Genomic DNA, 10,232 nt, shown 5'->3' on the forward strand with positions numbered 1-10,232 from the left:
GGAATCACCACACTGTCTTCCACAATGGTTGAACTAATTTACACTCGCACCAACAGTGTAAAAGTATTCCTATTTCTCCACATCCTCTCCAGCATCTGTTGTTCCCTGACATTTTAATGATCGCCATTCTAACTGGCATGAGATGGTATCTCATTGTGGTTTGGATTTGCATTTCTCTAATGACCAGTGATGATGAGCATTTTTTCATATGTTTGTTGACTGCATAAATGTCTTCTTTTGAGAAGTATCTGTTCATATCCTTTGTCTACTTTTTGATGTTTTTTTTTTTCTTGTAAATTTGTTTAAGTTCTTTGTGGCCTCTGGATATTAGCCCTGTGTCAGATGGATAGATGGCAAAAATTTTCTCCCATTCTGTAGGCTGCCTGTTCACTCTGATGGTAGTTTCTTTTGCTGTGCAGAAACCCTTTAGTTTAATTCAATCCCATTTGTCAATTGTGGCTTTGTTGCCATTGCTTTTGGTGATTTAGTTATGAAGTCTTTGCCCATGTCTGTGTCCTGAATGGTATTGCCTAGGTTTTCTTCTAGGGTTTTAATGGTTTTAGGTCTTACATTTAAGTCTTTAATCCATCTTGAGTTAATTTTTGTAAAAGGTACACCAGTATAAGGGATCCCATTTCAGCTTTCTAAATATGGCTAGCCAGTTTTCCCAACACCATTTATTAAATAGGGAATCCTTTCCCCATTGCTTGTTGTTGTCAGGTTTGTCAAAGTTCAGATGGTTGTAGATGTGTGCTGATATTTCTGAGGCCTCTGTTCTGTTCCATTGGACTATATATCTGTTTTGGTACCAGTACCATGCCGTTTTGGTTACCGTAGCCTTGTAGTATAGTTTGAAGTCAGGTAGCATGTTGCCTCCAGCTTTGTTCTTTTTGCTTAGGATTGTCTTGGCTACGCGGCCTCTTTTTTGGTTCCATATGAAATTTAAAGTAGTTTTTTCCAATTGTGTGAAGAAAGTCAGTGGTAGCTTGATGCAGATAGCATTGAATCTATAAATTACTTTAGGTAGTATGGCCATTTTCATGCTATCGATTCTTCCTATCCATGAGCATGGAATGTTTTTCCATTTGTTTTTGTCCTCTGTTATTTCCTTGAGCAGTGGTTTGTAGTTCTCTTTGAAGAGGTCCTTCACATCCCTTTTAAGTTGGATTGCTAGGTATTTTGTTCTCTTTGTAGGCATTGTGAATGTGAGTTCACTCATGATTTGGCTGTGTCTGTTGTTGGTGTATAGGAATGCTAGTGATTTTTGCACATTGAGTTTGTATCCTGAGACTTTGCTGAAGTTGCTTATCAGCTTAGGGAGATTTGGGGCTGAGATACTGGGGTTTTCTAAATATAGAATCATGTCATCTGCAAACAGAGACAATGTGACTTCCTCTTTTCCTAATTGAATACCCTTTATTTCCTTCTCATGTCTGATTGGCCTGGCCAGAAGTTCCAATACTGTGTTGAATAAGAGTGGTGAGAGAAGGCATCCTTGTCTTGTGCCAGTTTTCAAAGGGAATGCTTCCAGTTTCTGCTCATTCAGTATGATATTGGCTGTGGGTTTGTCATAAATAGCTCTTATTATTTTGAGATACGTTCCATCAATACCTAGTTTATTGAGAGTTTTTAGCATGAAGCAGTGTTGAATTTTGTCAAAGGCCTTTTCTGCATCAATTGAGATAATCGTGGTTTTTGTCACTGGTTCTGCTTATGTGATGGATTACGTTTATTGATTTGCGTATGTTGAACCAGCCTCGTATCCCAGGGATGAAGCCGACTTGATCATAGTGGATAAGCTTTTTGATGTGCTGCTGGATTCGGTTTGCCAGTATTGTATTCACGATTTTTGCGTCGATGTTCATCAGGGATTTTGGCCTAAAATTTTCTTTTTTTGTTGTGTCTCTGCCAGGTTTTGGCATTAGGATGATGCTGGCCTCGTAAAATGAGTGAGGGAGGATTCCCTCTTTTTCTATTGTTTGGAATAGTTTCAGAAGGAATGGTACCAGCTCCTCTTTTTGCCTCTGGTAGAATTTGGCTGCTAATCAGTCGGGTCCTGGACTTTTATGGTTGGTAGGCTATTAATTACTGCCTCAATTTCAGAACTTGTTATTGGTCTATTCAGGGATTCGACTTCTTCCTGGTTTAGTCTTGGGAGCGTGTATGTGTCCAGGAATTTATCCATTTCTTCTAGATTTTCTAGTTTATTTGCGTAGAGGTGTTCATAGTATTCTCTGATGGTAGTTTGTATTACTGTGGGATTGGTGGTGATATCCCCTTTATCATTTTTTATTGTGTCTATTTGATTCTTCTCTCTTTTCTTCTTTATTAGTCTGGCTAGCGGTCTTTGAAATTTTGTTGATCTTTTCAAAAAACCAGCTCCTGGATTCACTGATTTTTTTTGAAGGGTTTTTTTGTGTCTCTGTCTCCTTCAGTTCTGCTCCGATCTTAGTTATTTCTTGTCTTCTGCTAGCTTTTGAATATGCTTGCTGTTGCTTCTCTAGTTCTTTTAATTGTGATGTTAGAGTGTCGATTTTGGATCATTCCTGCTTTCACTTGTGGGCATTTAGTGCTATAAATTTCCCTCTACACACTGCTTTAAATGTGTCCCAGAGATTCTGGTGCCTTGTGTCTTTGTTCTCATTGGTTTCAAAGAACATCTTTATTTCTGCCTTCATTTCGTTATTTACCCAGTAGATATTCAGGAGCAGGTTGTTCAGTTTCCATTTAGTTGTGCGGTTTTGAGTGAGTTTCTTAATCCTGAGTTCTAATTTGATTGCACTGTGGTCTGAGAGACTGTTATGATTTCCATTCTTTTGCATTTGCTGAGGAGTGTTTTACTTCCAATTATGTGGTGAATTTTAGAATAAGTGTGATGTGGTGCTGAGAAGAATGTATACTCTGTTGATTTGTGGTGGAGAGTTCTGTAGATGATGGTTAGGTCTGCTTGATCCAGAGCCGAGTTCTAGTCCTGGATGTCCTTGTTAATTTTCTGTCTCATTGATCTGTCTAGTGTTGACAGTGGGGTGCTAAAGTCTCCCACTATTATTGTGTGGGAGTGAGTCTAAGTCTCCTTGTAGGTCTCTAAGAACTTGCCTTATGAATCTGGGTACTCCTGTATTGGGTGTGTATATATTTAGGATAGTTAGCTCTTCTTGTTGCATTGATCCCCTTACTATTATGTAATGCCTTGTCTCTTTTGATCTTTGTTCATTTGAAGTCTGTTTTATCAGAGACTAGGATTGCAACCCCTGCTTTTTTTTTTTTTTTTTGGTTTCCATTTGCTTGGTAAATATTCCTCCATCCCTTTATTTTGAGCCTATGTGTGTTTTTGTGTGTGAGATGGGTCTCCTGAATACAGCACAATGATGGGTCTTGAGTCTTTATCCAATTTGCCAGTCTGTGTCTTTTAATTGGGACATTTAGCCCGTTTACATTTAAGGTTAATATTGTTATGTGTGAATTTGATTTTGTCATTATGATGCTAGCTATTTTGCCCGTTAGTTGATGCAGTTTCTTCATAGTGTCCATGGTCTTTATAATTTGGTATGTTTTTGCAGTGACTGGTACCAGTTGTTCGTTTCCATGTTTAGTGCTTCCTTCAGTAGCTCTTGTAAGGCAGGCCTGGTGGTGACAAAATCTTTCAGCATTTGCTTGTCTGTAAAGGATTTTATTTATCCTTCGCTTATGAAGGTTAGTTTGGCTGGATATGAAATTCTGGGTTGAAAATTCTTTGAATGTTGAATATTGGCCCCCACTTTCTTTTGGCTTGTAGGGTTTCTGCTGAGAGATCTGCTGTTAGTCTGATGGGCTTCCCTTTGTGGGTAACCCAACCTTTTTCTCTGGCTGCCCTTAACATTTTTTCCTTCATTTCAACCTTGGTGAATCTGATGATTATGTGTCTTGAGGTTGCTCTTCTCGAGGAATATCTTTGTGGTGTTCTCTGTATTTCCTGAATTTGAATGTTGTCCTGCCTTGCTAGGTTGGAGAAGTTCTCCTGGATAATAAACTGAAGAGTGTTTTCCAACTTGGTTCTATTCTCCTTGTCACTTTCAGGTACACCACTCAAATGTATATTTGGTCTTTTCATATAGTCCCATATTTTTTAGAGGCTTTGTTAGTTTCTTTTTACTCTTTTTTCTCTAATCTTGTCTTCTCGCTTTATTTCATTGAGTTGATCTTCAATCTCTGATATCCTTTATTCTGCTTGATTTGGCTATTGATACTTGTGTGTTCTTCATGAAGTTCTTGTGCTGTGTTTTTCAGCTCCATTAGATCATTTATGTTCTTCTCTGAACTGGTTATTCTAGTTGGCGATTCGTCTAATCTTTTTTCAAGGTTTTTAGCTTCCTTGCATTGGGTTAGCACAGGTTCCTTTAGCTCGGAGGAGTTTATCACCCACCTTCTTAAACCTGCTTCTGTCAGTTTGTCAAACTCGTTCTCTGTCCAGGTTTGTTCCCGTGCTGGTGAGGAGTTGTGATCCTTTGGAGGAGAAGAGGCATTTTTTGGTTTTTGGAGTTTTCAGCCTTTTTGTGCTGGTTTCTCCCCATCTTCGTGGATTTATCTACCTTTGATATTTGATGTTGGTGACCTTCGGATGGGGTCTCTGAGTAGACGTCCTTTTTGTTGATGTTGCTACTATTCCTTTCTGTTTGTTAATTTTCCTTGCAACAGGCCCCTTTTCTGCAGGTCTGCTGGAGTTTGCTGGACTCCGGTCCACTCTAGACCCTGTTTGCCTGGGTATCACCAGCGGAGGCTGCAGAACAGCAAAGATTGCTGCCTGTTCCTTCCTCTGGAAGCTTCCTCCCAGAGGGGCACCCGTCAGATGCCAGCCAGAGCTCTCCTCTATGAGGTGTCTGTCGGCCCCTACTGGGAGGTATCACCCAGACAGGATACACGGGGGTCAGGGACCCACTTGAGGAGGCAGCCTGTCCCTTATCAGAGCTCGAATGCTGTGCTGGGAGATCTGCTGCACTCTTCAGAGCTCTCAGGTAGGGACGTTTAAGTCTGCTGAAGCCGTGCCCACAGCCGCCTCTTCCCCCAGGTGCTCTGTCCCAGGGAGATGGGGGTTTTATGTATATGTCCCTGACTGGGGCTGCTGCCGTATCTTCAGAGATGCCCTGCCCAGGAAAGAGGAAATCTACAGAGGCAGTATGGCTGCAGCAGCCTGGCTGAGCTGCAGTGGGCTCTGCCCAGTTTGAACTTCCGGGCAGCTTTGTTTACACTGTGAGGGTAAAACCACCTACTCAAGCCTCAGCAATGGCAGGCACCCCTCCCCCAACCAAGCAGGTAATTTCTGCGTTTCCAACTGAGGTACCTGGTTCATCTCATTGGGACTGGTTGGACAGTGGGTGCAGCCCATGGAGGGCGAGCAGAAGTAGGGTGGAGTGTTGCCTTTCCTGGGAAGCGCAAGGGGTCGGGGGATTTCCCTTTCCTAGCCAAGGGAAGCCGTGAGAGACTGTACCTGGAGGAAAGGTACACTCCGGCCCAGATACTGCACTTTTCCCAGTCTTCACAACCGGCAGACCAGCAGATTCCCTGTGGCGCCTGGCTCGTCAGGTCCAACCCCCACGGAGCCCAGCAAGCTAACACCCATTGGCTTGAAATTCTCACTGCTAGCTCAGCAGTCTGAGGTCGATCTGGGACGCTCGAACATTGTTTTCTACGGGGGGAGTGCATCCTCAGCCTCCAACCATTGACTTAAAAACAAAAACCATAAACATAGTGAGTCTCATACAAAAACAACTTCCCAAGACGTTGGTTTAACAAGATGTTAATTGGTGTTGTAAGAGAAAGGAGTTAGTCAAATACACTTGTGAAACATTGCAAATGATTGGAAGATTCATAAAGGTTCTGTGCTTTGCAGTAAACTCATTTATCTCAGTTATTTTCCCCAACCTAGAGTGTGGTTGCCTCTTGCTGACAGAGAAATTCAGCGTCTGCTCCTTTGATTCAGGTGCAGCTTGAGGACAACTGCCGCTGGGGAGGAGAAACTGGCTCCAATTAGGGCTGGCTTTTTACTCTCTTCCTGGGCAGGCAGGACTGCCTGACTAGTATGTCTTTAACTGTAAGTTTTGGGTATCTTTATATGTTGAAATCCTAGTATAGAGTTTTATGAATATCCCTTATTGGGTTAGTGAAGCTTGTTCCCATGGCAGCCTTGGACAACTCTGATCACAAGTGTGAATGGTAACGAAGTGAGACCATGAAAGGGAGCTTTCCTGGCTCTGACAAGCAGTTACTTCCCAGAGATGCTTGAGCTCAACTTCTCTCCAAGAACGCCTGAGTTTTGTAAGCATATTCCAAAGACATTTTATAGCTTCCTTATTACATATTTTACTTAGTTAAATATTAAATGTCCTGACTCAGGAAATTCTTCCAGGATGTCATAAAAAAAGACCTTTAAGATACTTTCTTAGATGGCACAGCAGGCACCCCAAACTAAAATGTCATAAATGGGAAATGAGTGGCAGAAGTAGAAACCATATCATAAAAACACGGAAATTAAAAATGAGATGATGTATCCATAGTATAGAAGAGCACTAACTCTGAACGTGGGTGCTTTGGGTTTGATTCTAAGTAGTGGTGATCTCTATGCTTTAGTTTCTGTACCTGTGAAGTGGGGATAAGAGTGTCTACCTCATAGGGTGGTGCTAAATAAAGTACGCCAAGCACTTAGTATAGCTTCTAGTGTGAAGAAGATACTTGAACATAGCTGTTAATTATTTTAAAGAGAAGGTTAATGGTCTTGGAAAGAGATGAATCAGAGGATTCAGATTTGTTAGATGGAGCTCCTGCCCATTAAAGGAGTTTACAAGTTTCTAGCTGTTGAGTTTTATGCATGAGTTTTCTTCTCTCTCTCTTTTTAAATAGACTTTTATGTTCTGAGAGGAAGATATTGGAAGTTGAAAGGCTGACACAGTAGACCATCACATTACTAAATATCTGTTGAATTGGAGAAAATGATTAAAAGCACAGGCCTTTCGGGCACAGTGGCTCATGCTTGTAATCCCAGAATTTTGGGAGGCCAAGGCGGGAAGACTGCTTGATCCCAGAGCTTTGAGACCAGCTGGGCAACACAGGGAGACCCCATCTGTACAAATAATTAGCCGAATGTGGTGGCACATGCTTGTGGTCCCAGCTACTTGGGAGGCTGAGGTGGGAGGATCACCCGAGCCCTGGAGTTTGAGACTGCAGTAAGGCATGATCGCACCACTGTTCTCTAGTCTGGGTGACAAAGTGAGGTGCTGTCTGAAAATAAAAACGCACAGGCCTTTGACTCAGAGTTCCTGTGATGGCTCCCCCAGGGAAGAACTGTGTGACCTTGGGCGACCTAGTGAACCATACTGAGCCAGTCTTCTTGTTAGAAAGGGTGCTCAGAGTGGAAAGGTATGATCTAGTAGGGAAAAAGACATCAAGATTAGTGGGTAGGAATAAAACCAAGTTACTAAATGCAGAAAGAACTGCAATCAGCTAGGCCCTGGGAGAAAAGCAAAACAGGGAAAGAGGGCAGAATTGCAGAAAGGCTCCTCTGGTCTTTTGATCACAAAAGTGAGGGGTGCCAGAAACACAGAGTTAAATTGTCCACCAAAGACGCACCGTTCATGCTCTGCTCTTGATTGCCCTGGAAACCAGAATCCAGCCCTACTGCCAGTGAAATCTTAACTGGGACAACACCTATAAAAGAAATGGTAGCAACTAGAGGCACAGGCTGACTTGGTGTGACCAGCTCCACTCAGGGAGGGTCTGGGGATGAGTTCAGGAGGGAGTCGCAAAGAGAAGGAATTTAGATTATGTAAAAGCCATGCTCTATGGAAGCCCATGGAGTTTGTAATTCATAAAGGCACATCCATATTTTCTCTCACTCATTTTTGTGAACACTTCCACCTGGCAGGAGCCCGCTGTCACTCTGGTGCTCTGGGTAAGCTGCTGAGACAGCTCTGTGCAGAGACCTCCAGCCCCCTTGAGTTGAGGCCACATGACTAAGCTCTGGCCAGCAGAATATTGGTGGACATGGTGTGCACACAGGGCAGGTCCTTTAAGGACGAAACTGCACGATGCTTTTCTACCTTCATTGGGCTGGACTTGGTAGTAGTGGTGAGTCAGGTTTGATTACGATGGGCTGGGACCACACGTTGGGAGGTCAGTGGGTTGGCATCCTTCATGGTTGGGGAGCAAGCTTATTCAAGAAGGCTTCACCCTTTGTCCTCTCCACATGTCTCTGTATTGTTTCACAAAACACTGTGGAAGAGACGGCCCTTTTGCATGTCTTTAAGAAGCCAGTTGGCCAGGTACGGTGGCTCTTGCCCATAATCCCAGCACTTTGAGAGGCTGAGGCAGGAGGATCGTTTGATCCCAGGAGTTTCAGATCAGCCTCTCTCTGTCTCACAGACGGCCATCAGTAGAGTGGATACCACCCTTATACAGACCTCTGTCTCTCTCTCATCTACAACTAAAGCTTGAACACCTCTACCCTAGGATACACAGTCAGGCCTTCTCATTTAGTTCCTGGTTACCTAAAACCTTTGGTTGAAGGGATGTCACATTTTTATACTGTGTTTGATACTGCTATACACGTTGCTGTGTGTGCACATGAACACCCCTTATTTCAAACAGGATGGCAAGTTCCAGAAAGTGGGGGTGGCCCCTTGATCTTCTGTATGTTCTTTCCTGGTAAGTGACTCCTAAAGTGGTCATATTTGCTTAACTGCACAGTGAACAAAATGGCAGGCCAGGCTAGATCCAGAGACTAGAGGAAACCCAGGTTAGTGTCTTAAAGGGAAAAAAGACATTTTTCTGAAGACTTTTTAATTAGGAAAAAAAGGGAAATGTTATTTATCCCAGATTTTTCTGGTAGTCCCCATGTTGAATTTCTAAATATATACAAATAAGTTTAAGATAAACCACTATTTCTCCAAACTTTTCTTAATAGTGTCAGCATTTCAGCATCTCTACGCAGATCTAAGTCTCCTTCCCCTGTGGGTCACTTACCTATTTCAGCACCATTTGTTGGGGATCTCCTTGAGCCTGGCACTGGCTGGGCACACGATGCAGGTGCTAAGGGCTTGGTCTGTGATTTCCATGGATGAGGGTGCTACTCGTGGGGGTTTAACTCAGTCCCTGTTTTGTGACCTAGAGCCCGATGGTTCCCAGTTACACACAAGTGTAAAATGCCAATCAGGTGGAAAAACAAAGGCTTGTCCCAGCCAGCCAGGGGCTTATGATAACAAGGGAAGATGGTCCTGGTGTTCCTGCCCTGAGAACGCAGCCTGAGTGCTGGTGGCTGTGGGGACTCCAGCATGCTCCTCTGTCCCAGTTCTGGTGGTATCTTCCTCCCACTGCGGGGAGTCCATGAATGTGAAAGTACTTTAGAGACCACTAGTGTCAACAGGATTACCTTTCCTCAACTCACCGCATCATGGCTCTACTTTCCTCTCTGGTCGCAACATGGAACTGAAGTAGCCTTTTAACATTATTTGTTACTGTTACAGAATGGAGTTTGCTCCCTGTTCTTGAAGTAAAACACAGGAGAATTAAATGTATCTTCGTTTCAAATCTAGATCCATTTTTTTCCCTTATGCGTAAGCCCTGATAATTTTTTCCCATGGACTTGAGGATCCTGAAAGCCTCAAAGGTGTATGCTGCTCAAACTCTAAGTTACCAGTAGCTTAAGAATGGCTATGGCACCCAGAGGAGGAAAGGTAGAGAAATGGCAGTCTCTACTTAAAACCATTCCATTATTGATGGGCATTACACTGATTCCAGCTTTTCACTATTATGGCAAGAAAACATTGTTTTAGTTTGTTAGGGCTGCCGTAACAAAGTACCACAAACCGAGTGGCTTAAACAGCGAAATGTATTGCCTCATAGTTCTGGAGGTTGGAAGTCCAAGACCAAGGTGGGCAGGGCTGGTTCCTTGTGAGGGTGTGAGGGAGAATCTGTTCCAGGCCTCTCTCCAGGGCTTGTGAATGGCTGTCTTCTCCCTGCCTTTTCACATGGTCTTTCCTCTGCATGTTGGTCTCTGTGTCCAAATTTCCCCTTTTCATCAGGACACCATTATATTGGATTAAGACCCACTCTAATGACTTCATTTTAATTAGTTTTGTTTGTTTGCTCCATAAAGACTCTATTTCCAAATAAGGTCATATTGTGAGGTACTGGTGGCTGGGACTCCAACATCTTCTTTGGAGGCACACAATTCAACCCATAACAAATGTCATAAAAGAAGAAGG

The sequence above is a fragment of the Pan paniscus genome, chromosome 16, assembly GCF_029289425.2.
Source record: "Pan paniscus chromosome 16, NHGRI_mPanPan1-v2.0_pri, whole genome shotgun sequence".
Classification (NCBI taxonomy): Eukaryota; Metazoa; Chordata; class Mammalia; order Primates; family Hominidae; genus Pan; species Pan paniscus.